We start from the raw sequence: 13,493 nt of genomic DNA, 5'->3' as shown, positions 1-13,493 counted from the left end.
ACACACTTAGCATAATATTGGGACGAGAGGCACATAGATATAACAATGAACCAATCATAGAGTGATAAACCTTTTGGTCAACCGGCTCGCCATCCTTAGTCAAGTCAAGATGTCCACTAGTAGGCATGGGTGTATTCATACCTTTGCATTCTTGCCTGTTGAACTTCTTGAATAAGTCCTTGGTATACTTTGTTTGGGAAATAAAGGTACCCTCCTTGGTTTGATTGATTTGCAAACCAAGAAAGAACTTGAGTTCACTCATCATAGACATCTCAAACTTCTCCGACATTAGCTTCCCAAACTTTTCACTAAAATGAGGGTTAGTCAAACCAAATATGATATCATCAACATAAATTTGGCACACAGATAATTCACCATTAACCCTTTTAGTAAAAAGAGTAGAATCTATCTTTCCAATCTCAAAGCCTTTCTCAATAAGGAACTTGGTTAATCATTTATACCACGCTCTAGGAGCTTGTTTAAGACCATAAAGAGCTTTGTGAAGTTTGTAAACATGGTCGGGTTTCGTAAGATTAACAAAGCCGGGAGGTTGTTTAACATACACTTCCATCTTAATTTCACCATTTAGAAAAGCACTTTTAATGTCCATTTGGTACAAGGTGATATCATGGTGATTAGCATAGGCAAGTAAGATGCGGCTGGACTCAAGTCTAGCAACGGGGGCATATGTCTCACTATAGTCCATACCTTCGACTTGAGTGTAGCCTTGGGCGATGAGACGTGCTTTGTTGCGAACGACTTGTCCCTCTTCGTCTTGCTTGTTGCGAAACACCCATTTGGTACCGATGATGTTGCGGTTGTTATCGGGCTTCTCATCCAATGTCCACAGTTGGTTCCTCTCAGAGTTGTGTAGCTCTTCATGCATGGCATTTATCCAATTTGGATCTTCCAATGCTTCTTCTACCTTCATAGGTTCAATGCTAGAGATGAATGAATAATGTTCACAAAAATTAGCCAAACGAGTTTTAGAGCGAGTGATTCTCCCGGGTTTGGATAACACTGAAGATTTGTTCGACAGGATGGTCTCTTGAGACTCTTGCTCGAACTCGTGAGAGCTTTTGATTGGGTCAGGCTGGAACATCTTCATCATCATCTGGTTCTTCTTCTTGGCCTTCTTCATTGTTGACGTTGTCATTCTCTTGTCGAGGTGGAGAAGGAGGTTGATGAGGTTCATCTTGGTGTACTTCCTCATTTCTTCATCTTGGCGTGCCCCACTTGTGGATGCCTCCATGTAAACTCTTGGTTCACCTTGACATGAGGTAGAAGCTTCCACTTGGACGGACGAGGTACTCTCCTTCACCTCAGTTGGACGAATCTTGCCAATAGACAAGTCTTGGATTGCTTCCGATGTATCTTTGTCCCCTACATCAATTGGCAATTGCTCTACTTGTGAGCCGTTAGATTCATCAAACTTCACATCTACCATCTCTTCAACCTTTCGGGTGAAATTGTTGTAGAAATGGTAAGTGTGAGAGTTTGAGCAATAACCGAGTAGGAAACCCTCATGAGATTTAGGAGAAAATTTAGAACGATGATGCTTATAAAGAATGTAGCACTTTGAGCCAAATACTCAAAAGTATCCAACTTGGGGTTTGTTACCGATGAGAAGCTCGTATGCCGTCTTGCCGAGTATCTTGTGAAGATATAGACGATTCGTTGCAGGACAAGCTGTCTCAACCGCTTCCACCCAAAAGAGTTTTGGCGTCTTGTACTCATCAAGCATCATTCTCGCCATCTCAATAAGAGTTCGGTTCTTCCTCTCAACAACTCCATTTTGTTGAGGCATGTACATAGCCGAGAACTCATGTGAAATCCCTTCTTCGTCAAGAAAGGTATCCACATTTGCGTTCTTGAACTCCGTTCCATTGTTGCTGCGAATCTTCCTGATATTCACTTCAAATTAATTTTGGTCCTTCCTAGCGAAGTTCTTGACGATATTTTGGACCTGCGATTTATCATCAAGAAAGAACACCCACGTAAATCTTGAAAAATCATCGACTATGACTAGACCAAATGAGTTTCCACTGAGAATTTTATAGGCATTGGGACCAGAGAGATCCATATGAAGTAGCTCGAGCGGTCTTCTCGTGGTCATGATGTTCTTCATGGGGTGGCTTCCTCCTACCTGTTTTCCTACTTGACAAGCACTGCACAATCTATCCTTGTCAAATATAACATCTTTCACTCCAAGGATATGATCACCTTTAATTACCTTATCAAGATTTCACATGCCCACATGACCTAATCTTCTATGCCACAACCAACCTTTAGAAGATTTAGCAATTAAGCTAGTTCTAGCTTGAGCCTTTTTAGTGAAATCAACAATGTATAGATCACATCTATGTATACCGGTAAATACCATTTTATGATTATCTCTACGAAACACTTAGCAATCTACTTCAGTAAATAGGACACTGAAGCCAAAGTCAGCAAGTCTAGATACGGAAAGTAAATTATAGCCAAGAGATTCAACGAGCATAACATTTTGTATGGAGCTATCATGTGAGATGGCCACCTTACCAAGGCCAACCACCTTACCCTTTGAGTTATCACCAAAAGTGACATACTTTCGAGGGCCGTCGTTTTCAACAATGTAACATCCCAAATTTTCAATTTGGAATGTTATACATAGGTCATTCATGCATATCATATTTTATCGCATTTCATTTCGTGATCCTCGAAATTCTAGGCAACTCAAGGACCCACGGAAAGAGTTGGGGATTTTGTTATTTTCATATTTGAGTTTTCTCAAATTTTGAAAAGAGGATCATTTGGATTTAAATAATTTTTCTCTCCGAAAATATTCCATATTAAAATATATGAGAGGAGATAATATGACTTCTCCAAAATAAAGGGAATATTGGAGGAAAAATATAAAAATCAAATAAGTTATTTTATTTGGATTTTATTGCAATTTTATTTGGATTAGGAAAAAATGCGTTTTTCAAATTTGCATTAGAGGTCTAAATAAATGTTAACTTTGTCCGCAATATTGTTAGAGGACCGTGAAAATTTACTTCAGGATTTTTGGAGTTCGTTTAGCATTTATTTTATTTGTTTTTTCGTGTGAGGATTTATTTTAAAAAAAGTAACCGACCTACCGGGCCGTGTCCGGCTAGGACATCTGGCCCGGTGCCTTTAAAAGCCCGCCCGAGCCGCCGCCCCAGCCCACCCAGCGCCCCGCCCCGCCTGCCCTAACCCTAGCCACCGCCAGCTCCACGCCCGCGCCGCCCGATCCGCGCCGCGCCGTGCCGCCGCCATTCGCCGTTGCCGCTGAGATAGCCTTCGTCCGCCGCCATCGGTTTTCGCAGGAAATTCGTTCGGTTTTTTAGAAACCCTAGATCGTTTTTTGGTTTATCTTGGTTTAGTTAAATAGTGAACGTTCGTCCGTATGTTCATTTTAATGAATGATGTTCATCCGTTAGCCATAGACAATGAACGTTCATTCGTTAGCCTGTTCGTCAGTTTTCTTTTTCCAGGGTTTTTCCGCGATTATTTTCGATCGCGATTTCTGCCCTAATCTTCGTTCTAGTATATCTGTTCGCTCGTTTATCCGAATCAGGTGAAACAAGCACCTAGATCTTCGTCTCGAAGACCTCTTTCCGTTTAACCAACTTGAACAAGATTTTGGTACTATAAAACTTGACTTTAGTCCAAATTAGTATTTGGATCTTGTTTCTTTCGTAGTTTGAGTTTCGTTGCTCCGTTTGATTTGATTCTTTTTGCAAACCGGAGTTCTTCAGTTGAACTTTCTGGTTAGATTTCTTATTTGAGTTTTACCCATGCATCTTTGATTGATTGCTTATGTATGCTATTGTTTGTTTGTGATAGAACACCCGGAGTGCAAAGCGTGCTACTACGAGTCCCATGGTTTTGCGGATCATTAGCAAGGTAAGTAACACTTTGATCATACCCCTTTATCACCCAGTATTTATGCATTAGTTTCAATCCTCACACATTGCATGAGTAGGATCTCTTAACATGTGGGTCTGGTAAGTACATGATGAGGTAGAACCTATTACTAGTTTTATTATCAAACCCTTGGGAGTTACTTCTACGTTATGCTTATATTGCTATGCTATGCTCGAAGACGTGGATTGGGTTTGAGAGTAACCATGATAGATGTGAGTTGTTAATTAATGGTTCAACTTAAGGTGCCAACTTTAATACACATCTGGGTGGATTGCTTGTGGGCACCTGGAGAATCCAGTGTTGTCCTAGGATATCCCGGAGTACCCGTGTAATCATCCTACAGTCCGCCACCTAGGCTCAAAGGGATCATAAGATTATTCATGCTATAAACTTCCGTGTGCAGCCACAAGCCATTATAGGCTCTGGCATAGTTGAGCATGTTGTGTGACCTCTTTCAGTGGTGGGCTAGCAGATGTAGGGGAAAGTAGGTGTAACGGTAATGCTTCTGAAAGACTGTGCCTCGGTCATCCGTTTCTCAAACACCCTGTAGTGTGAGCAATCCAACGGAGGAGATCGAGTCTTGTGGGGAAAAGTGTGCAAACCTCTGCAGAGTGTATAAACTAATCATGGTTAGCCATGTCCCCGGTTATGGACATCTTGAGTATCTGGGACTTGAATTATTGATTTGATCCCATCACCCTAAAGTTAATTTGTTGGGATGTTAATGACTACTTTAATTGGGATTGAGTTGGAGGAACCTTCTCAATGATGTTTCAACTACCATGATAGTTAAATAAAATATATTCCTTTGTTGTAGGGAAAAATTGTCTTTTCACAAAACAATATAACCATAGAGCCTCCACCAGCCATATATGCATGTAGTGATAGCATTTATCTGTTCATTGCTCTCTCTTGTGTTACTTTGCCAACATATTCCTTGTGCTGATCTGTTTCGGGCTGCAACATATCATGTTGCAGACTTTTCAGACGACGAGTAAGATGTCGTAGGTTGTTTGTCATGCACTCAGCTATGCCGTTGGAGTTGATGGACTCGCTTTAACTTCCAAGTCTTCCGCTGTTATCTTATTTAGATGGCCTTAAGCCATATTTATTGTAATAAGTTCTCTTTTGAGACATTCGATGTAATAAGTGTGTGATTGCTACTCTGTTATAAATCCTTCGAGTAGTGTGTGTGTGTCAGCATTACCGATCCAGGGATGACACTGAAGCACAGAGACTTGACCGTCTGAGGTCAGGTCGCTACAAGATGGTATCAGAGCACACGCTGAATGTAGGACACGACCACTAAGGTGAGCCATAGATCACTCTTCTCTACTCATTTCTGACTCCTCTCCATTTTCTACTCTTTAGGATGGCGGACTCAAGGAACAAGTTTACACAACGGGATGAAGACACCCTGTTTGGACGACACTTGAAGGAAGTCACTAGGTACCTGAACATCGGAATACCAAGCTTCACCGGGACCTACACCGCCACACTACCAGAAGAGGAGCGTTGGTTGATTCGAGTTCAAGTTCCAGGAAGGACATTCACGCCTGTCAATGAGCCCATAGAGTTTTCCTTTGATGCACCAACCTGGAGTCTAGGCAAGAGCATGGCAGCCCACATCGCCGTGGGACGCATCGGCGAAGTTTATCACAAGGAGCTTAATGACACTATCTGCCAGATATGTGGGCGCCGAGATGAGCAATGGGAGATGATAAGCACCATGAAGAACAGGTCCATTGCAGCATTCATCTAGGAGTTAAACCAACACATTCCTTGCCAGGAGAACTAGATGTGCGCAAGCATGATAGATTTCAAGAAGGCGATGACCAGGATCACAGAGCTAGAAGAGGAGCTCAAGTCTACACATGATGGATATGAGGAGGAAATGACGATACTTGTGGAGATGAATGTGAAGGAAATATGCCCTAGAGGCAATAATAAAGTTATTATTTTATTTCCTTATATCATGATAAATGTTTATTATTCATGCTAGAATTGTATTAACCGGAAACATAATACTTGTTTGAATACATAGACAAACTAAACGTCACTAGTATGCCTCTACTTGACTAGCTCGTTAATCAAAGATGGTTATGTTTCCTAACCATAGACAAAGAGTTGTTATTTGATTAACGGGATCACATCATTAGGAGAATGATGTGATTGACTTGACCCATTCCGTTAGCTTAGCACTCGATCATTTAGTATGTTGCTATTGCTTTCTTAATGAATTATATATGTTCCTATGACTATGAGATTATGCAACTCCCGTTTACCGGAGGAACACTTTGTGTGCTACCAAACATCACAACGTAACTGGGTGATTATAAAGGAGCTCTACAGGTGTCTCCAAAGGTACATGTTGGGTTGGCGTATTTCGAGATTAGGATTTGTCACTCCGATTGTCGGAGAGGTATCTCTGGGCCCTCTCGGTAATGCACATCACACAAGCCTTGCAAGCATTGCAACTAATGAGTTAGTTGCGAGATGATGTATTACGAAACGAGTAAAGAGACTTGCCGGTAACGAGATTGAACTAGGTATTGAGATACCGACGATCGAATATCGGGCAAGTAACATACCGATGACAAAGGGAACAACGTATGTTGTTATGCGGTCTGACCGATAAAGATCTTCATAGAATATGTGGGAGCGAATATGAGCATCCAGGTTCCGCTATTGGTTATTGACCGGAGACGTGTCTCGGTCATGTCTACATTGTTCTCGAACCTGTAGGGTCCGCACGCTTAAGGTTTCGATGACAGTTATATTATGAGTTTATGAGTTTTGATGTACCGAAGGAGTTCGGAGTCCCGGATGAGATTGGGGACATGACGAGGAGTCTCGAAATGGTCGAGACTTAAAGATCGATATATTGGACGACTATATTCGGACATCGGAAAGGTTCCGAGTGATTTGGGTATTTTCGGAGGTACCAGGGAGTTACGGGAATACGAGGAAGAAGCAATGGGCCTTAATGGGCCTTAGTGGAAGGACCAGGAGGTGGCGCACGCCCCTCCCAAGCCCAGTCCGAATTGGACAAGGGATTTGGGGCGCGGCCCCTCTCTCCCTTCCTTCCCCTCTTCCCCCTTTCCCCTCTTCTCCTAGTTGGACTAGGAAAGGAGGAAACCTACTCCAACTAGGAGTAGGAATCCTACTCCCTGGCGCGCCCCTCCTAGGGCCGGCCTCCTCCCCTTGCTCCTTTATATACGGGGGCAGGGGGGCACCCCATAGACACACAAGTTGATCCACGTGATCATATTCTTAGCCGTGTGCGGTGCCCCCTTCCACCATAATCCTCGATAATATTGTACCGGTGCTTAGGCGAAGCCCTGCGACAGTAGTACATCAAGATCGTCACCACGCCGTCATGCTGACGGAACTCTACCATGACACTTTGCTGGATCGGAGTCCGGGGATCATCATCGAGCTGAACGTGTGCTAAAACTCGGAGGTACCGTAGTTTCGGTGCTTGATCGGTCGGGCCGTGAAGACGTACGACTACATCAACCACGTTGTGCTAACGCTTCCGCTGTCGGTCTACGAGGTTATGTAGACAACACTCTCCCCTCTCGTTGCTATGCATCACCATGATCTTACGTGTGCGTAGGAATTTTTTGAAATTACTACATTCCCCACAGTGGTATCAGAGCCTAGGTTTTATGCGTTGATGTAATATGCACGAGTAGAACACAAGTGAGTTGTGGGCGATATAAGTCATACTGCTTACCAGCATGTCATACTTTGGTTCGGCGGTATTGTTGGATGAAGCGGCCCGGACCGACATTACGCGTACGCTTACGCGAGACTGGTTCTACCGACGTGCTTTGCACATAGGTGGCTGGCGGGTGTCAGTTTCTCCAACTTTAGTTGAACCGAGTGTGGCTACGCCCGGTCCTTGCGAAGGTTAAAACAGCACCAACTTGACAAACTATCGTTGTGGTTCTTGATGCGTAGGTAAGAACGGTTCTTGCTAAGCCCGTAGCAGCTACGTAAAACTTGCAACAACAAAGTAGAGGACGTCTAACTTGTTTTTGCAGGGCATGTTGTGATGTGATATGGTCAAGACGTGATGAGATATAAGTTGTTGTATGAGATGATCATGTTTTGTTGAAGTTATCAGCAACTGGCAAAATCCTTATGGTTGTCTCTTTATTGCATAAGATGCAAGCGTCCAATAATTGCTTTACTTTATGTCTATGCGATAGCAATAGTTGCAAGATCAATTGTTGGCGAGACGACCACGTGACGACACATTGATATAGATCAAGATGATGGAGATCATGGTGTCATGCCGGTGATGATATAGATCATGACAGTACTTTGGAGATGGAGATCAAAGGAGCAAGATGATGGTGGCCATATCATGTCACATATTTTGATTGCATATGATGTTTATCTTTAATACATCTTATTTTTGCTTAGTTTGACGGTAGCATTTTAAGATGATCTCTCACTAATTATCAAGAAGTGTTCTCCCTGAGTATGCACCGTTGCGAAAGTTCTTCGTGCTGAGACACCACGTGATGATCGGGTGTGATAGGCTCTACGTTCAAATACAACGGGTGCAAAACAGTTGCACACGCGGAATACTCAGGTTATACTTGACGAGCCAAGCATATACAGATATGGCCTCGGAACACGGTGTCGTGGTTCTAACTCTGACAGTGATGTAGGGGGGTGAATATGGAGAGGCTAGATCTTAGCTATTGGGAAGTTGTTACACGCGAGGTTACGAGTTCAGGCCCTTCTCAGAGGAAGTAATAGCCCTACGTCTCGGAGCCCGGAGGCGGTCGACTGGATTATGCGTGTATGGATTACAGGGGTGCGAACCCCTCATACTGAGGAGGAGGGTGGCTTATATAGAGTTCGCCGGCCCTCTCCTGCCCTCAGTGATGCAGGGTTTAAGGTACATTTAGGGTTGGGCGTTACTGGTAACGCCCCTAATAAAGTGCTATAATGACCATAAAGACTACTTAATAGCCGACCGTCTGCCTGCGGAGTGACTTTAGGTCTCCTGGCAGTCGAGTGGTTGGCTTCATGGTCGAGTGATAGCTTCTTGGTCGAGTGTCTTGAACCCGTCGAGTGGGATACCTTCAAGTCGATTGAAAGGTGACTTCTCCTAGGGGTGTCCTAGAGTAGGACTCTTTGGTCAGGTCCGTGTCCCTACCCTAGGTACATGTCTTCATCATTAGCTCCCGAATGGATCGAGGTTAGAGTGGGGAAAGAGTTGGAGATCTTTCCGACTGGTTCTTCGGGCTATGTGAGCGCCTCGTTTTGGGTCAATCGTCACGGATGACGTTGCCAACCTTTTTCAGTCGCCTTGATCCATTCCAGGCCTTTCGTCGAGTGAATTTCTTTGTTTGTGACATACCGAGCGCCGGCGCGATCGGGGTCTTCCGTTTTTAGCAAGTTGCTCTGCGGCCCGCGGATGTCGCGGGATTCGGATTTTGGGAAGCGCGTGGGACGGGAGCAGCCGCAGTAATCGGAAGCGATAAAGCGGAAGTTCCTCGATCTCCGCGGTGCCTTTTTCGCCACGTACTGCGCGCGCGTCTGCTGCGGGATTTGACTGGATAGCCTGGGCCTACCAGCCAGCCACTCGGGAGCGGCCCCTTATAAGTTGCCGGCTCGGGGTTTCCAAGCCGTGCGCTCTCTTCTCCTTCCTTCTTCCTCTCTCCCTTCGCCAGTCCTCCCGCTACCTCCGCTCTCACCCTAGTGCCGCGAGCCCGTGCGAGATCTCGCCGGCGACGATGGTGAAGGGCAAGACCACTGCTTTGGAGCGCGCGAAGAAGGCGGCGGCGGCGGGGAAAGGGAAGAGGTATGCTCGGGGCGGATCCTCCTCCAGGACCGCTCTGCCCAAAGGTTGGATCCAGGGCGACTGGATTCCATCGGTGCTCCGGCAAGAGGATCTTGACGACATGGTCGAGGGGGGAGTCATTCCCCATGAAGCTGCGCGTCTTCCGGAGGGAGAGATCGAACCTCAACCCCGCGACGGTGAGTGCGTGCTCCTAGCCACCCACATCTGCCGAGGGTTTTCTCTGCCGCCCCATCCTTTCTTCCGGAGTTTCCTGAATTTCTTCGGAGCGCAGCTCCACCACTTCACTCCCAACTCCATTGTCTACCTTGCTGCTTTCATCTCCATGTGTGAGGCTTTCTTGGGTTGTCGACCCCATTGGGGACTCTTCAAACACATCTTTACCTGCCGTTCTTAGTCGGTCAAGAAGGCTAAGTCGAGTGACGAGAGGACGCAGGTGATCCAGCTGTGCGGGGGCCTGGCGATCCAGACGAGGGGGAAGAGTTGTTTTCCATCTATCACCTTCCCGGAGTCGGTCCGTGGCTGGCAGTCGACCTGGTTCTACTTCAAGGACGAGGCGACCCCAGGACAGTCGACTGGTCTTCCTCTTTTTTCCCTCGACCCAGCCGAGAAGCCTGCCTCTCTGAAAGTCGCGCCGGAGGAAAAGGCCCAAGTCAAGGTGCTGGCAGGTCGAGTGGTTGAGCTTGTCCGCGAGGGTGTGACTGGTATGGACCAGCTGGAGGTCTTCCTTCAAAGGCGCATCCAACCGCTCCAAGCCCGCGACCACCCGATGTGGCTATATTCGGGTCTTGACGACACCACTCGGGTCCACCCGGAGGAGGTCACCGACGAGATGGTGGAGGGGTGGCTGTCGAGCATCACGGGGAACAAAGACAACCCCCGAGGAGCCAGGAGGGTAACCCCACTCGACAACTCGTATGAGGTGGACCAGGTATGTCTTTGTGCTCCCGACTGATATCTTGTCTTCTGCATTGGTCTTCTTTGAATAAGTCGACTGACCTTCGTCTTGTCTGTTGTTTTCCAGGCGACCACCGAGATGTACTCGACGCCCAACGGGGCACAGGGGTCGACTGAGGAAGGGGAGGCGAGCGGAGGCGAGAGCGGGGACGACTAGGGCGAGTGGGAGTCCGATGGTGAGGGAGAGGGAGGCGACGACATCTTCTCCAGCGAAGGGGAGGAGGAGGAGGTTGAACCCCCCCGCCCGGAGGGGCGATCCAAGCTCACCCACGATCCAGCGCGGGAACGTGGCAAGGCGACCGCTCCTGTTGGGCAGTCGTCGAAACGCCCTCGGACCTCTTCTCCTCCGCCGACTGGGAAGGCTCCCAAGCATCCACGAGCGACGCCATCCAAGCCGCCCAAGGCTCTGCCCAAGATGAAGATAGCTGTTCCTAACATTTCTGGGTAATAATAAGACTTGCTTTCCTTTGTCGACCGTGGACGGATCCTTGGTCGATTCACTGAACCAACTGATTGACTTTCGAGATTTGCAGCGGTGCTACTTCTGAGGTCTCCGCCAGGAACGACGACCAAGAGATGGAGGACGCTGTTACCTCCAACCCTGGTATGATTGCTGACGTCCTACCTTTGAGTCGACTGAACCTTTATTGCTACTCTGGTCGATTGAATGTTTTCCTTGTAGCTCCTCCTCATGTTATCGACCTCCCGGATGATGACGACGACTGTCCGTTGAGAGTGAGGAGGCACAAGAGGGCGTCGGCTGACAAGACCCCCCAATCCACTCCGGTGTCCGAGGCCGTGGCTCGGGATGGTGGTGACACCACTCGGGCTTCTGTGACCTTCGCCGTTCCTCTGGCGAGTGCGCGGCCCTCGGCGTCGACTGCGGATCCACCTTCGCTTTTTGCTGTGTACCCCATCCCTGAGGACCAAGCGGCTACCGCAAAGGAGGCTATACGCCAGGCGGGGATCATGATGGAGCAAGTGAAGATGGCTCGGGAGGCCAGCCAAGAAGCCTATGACGCGAGTTCGGCTCTTCAGAGCAACGTCCAGGTCAGTCGACTCGACACTTGGTCTGTTATGATATGCTGTTTGAAGAGTCTCTTTTCCGAAGATCTTTTGTATCTGTATTTGTACACCCACTGGGTGTGTCTGCCAATCCTTTGGACCAGTGGGGGCACGCTAAGTGCACCCACTGGGTGTAGTCCCCGAGACTACGGTGGACTGCTGGCAGTCGACTGTAGTCTTTACGTTGTGTTGCTGTAGCTGTATTTCTTCACTCGGTTTGGTCAGGCTAGGTCGAGTGGAACTGTATCCGGTCGACTGCGGGCAGTCGACTTTTTCTCTCTTTCTCTTTGTTGTTTTTTTGGTCGAACCAGTGGGGGCACGCTGAGTGCACCCACTGGGTGTAGTCCCCGAGACTACTGTCGAATGTTTTTGATTCGGTTGTGGTCTTAGAAACGTCATCATTGTCTCTTAGTTACTCGGAAGCAACTTATCTTGGACGTCTGTCGACTGATTTTCCTTTTTACAGAAATCTTGCGAACTTGTAGCTCGCTATACTGAGTTGGAGAAGCAGAAGATTCAACTGAACCTTGATCTGGAGCTGGCCAGAACAGAGCTGCAGAAGGTCAGAGACGGCGCCGCAGGTAAGGCGACTTTGTTGATTGGTTGCTCTTTAGGCTTGAGTCTCCTTTTGTTATTTCTGATTCAATCATCAATTCTTCGCAGAAAAACTGAACGAAGCTCTGGCGAAGAAGGATCAGGACTTGGCTGTTGCCCGTAAGGAGGCTGATGACAAGACCGCTCTGGCCGCACAGAAGCTGGCTTCGGTCGACCACTTAGAAGAAGAGAATAGCAAGCTGAAGACCGCTCTGAATGAAGCCAACAGGGAGTGTTCACGTTGGAAGAAGGAGAACCTCACCCTGAGCGAGAAGCTGGAAGGCATCGCTCGCGGGAGGGACGACCTGGAGAGCTACTTGGGGAGCCTCGCCAAGAAGTTGTACCTTAAGCTTGAAGGTGCACATTCAGTTCCGACTGGTTTTTGTGTCGACTCAGTCTATGAAAATTGTCTTATCCTTGAATCGTGTATGCAGAGCTTTGCCAGAATTTTGAAGAGGAGACCAGTCGAGTGGAGCCAAGCTTGGACCCTATTAACTCTCTTGTGAAGGACGAGGCTGCAATGAACGTGCTCCGTCTGGAGTCTCATACTGCCAGCGTCGTTGACTATCTGGCTCGGCTGAAAGTGGCGATGTCGCGGATCGACACATCACTCTGGCCTGGGATGACGCTTCAGAACAACCTCGAGTCTCTGATGGCTCGACTTAACGAAGTCCCAGGTCGAGTGGCGGAATGGAAGAAATCTTCTGCTAGATGCGGTGCTGATGTCGCTCTGTCTCTGGTCCGCGTCCATTGCAAGGAGGTGCGAGAAGAAAACCTGGCGGCCATTAAAGTTGCCAATACCAGGAAGCATAGCTTTCAAGACTTCATGGAGACCTTCATCGCTGCTGCCACCTGCATTGCCGACGGGATCGACTTGGATGAGTTCGTCGCCCCTTCCAGTCCTCCTCCCGAGGAGTGAAAAACTTTCAATTTACCTCGGGATGCCGAGTGGATTTGTAACCGTTTAAACTCCGCCGAGCCGAGGGCTCGAGTGCTTTGAGGTCTGGGACCTTTTGGGCTTTTTCTGAACTTGATTTCTCGTTGGATATCTTCACAGTTTGATTCGTCGAGTGGAACTTGATCTTCACTCGGAATAATCTTGTATTTGTGACGCAGCTCC

At 47.3% G+C, this 13,493-nt stretch overlaps 1 long non-coding RNA gene across 1 annotated transcript; it reads left to right on the top strand.

The window, feature by feature from the left end:
- Nucleotides 1-12,265: 12,265 nt before the first annotated feature.
- On the top strand, nucleotides 12,266-12,891 carry LOC147979306 (uncharacterized). Its single transcript, XR_015599696.1, has 3 exons — nucleotides 12,266-12,360; nucleotides 12,443-12,730; nucleotides 12,808-12,891. It is a non-coding gene; the product is annotated as an uncharacterized LOC147979306 (long non-coding RNA).
- Nucleotides 12,892-13,493: the final 602 nt, after the last annotated feature.

The sequence above is a fragment of the Triticum urartu genome, chromosome 3A (assembly GCF_056163025.1).
Source record: "Triticum urartu cultivar PI428250 chromosome 3A, HENAU_Tu73, whole genome shotgun sequence".
Classification (NCBI taxonomy): domain Eukaryota; kingdom Viridiplantae; phylum Streptophyta; class Magnoliopsida; order Poales; family Poaceae; genus Triticum; species Triticum urartu.
The sequence above is the reverse complement of the archived record's forward strand: the minus strand, read 5'-3'. Positions and strand labels throughout refer to the sequence as shown.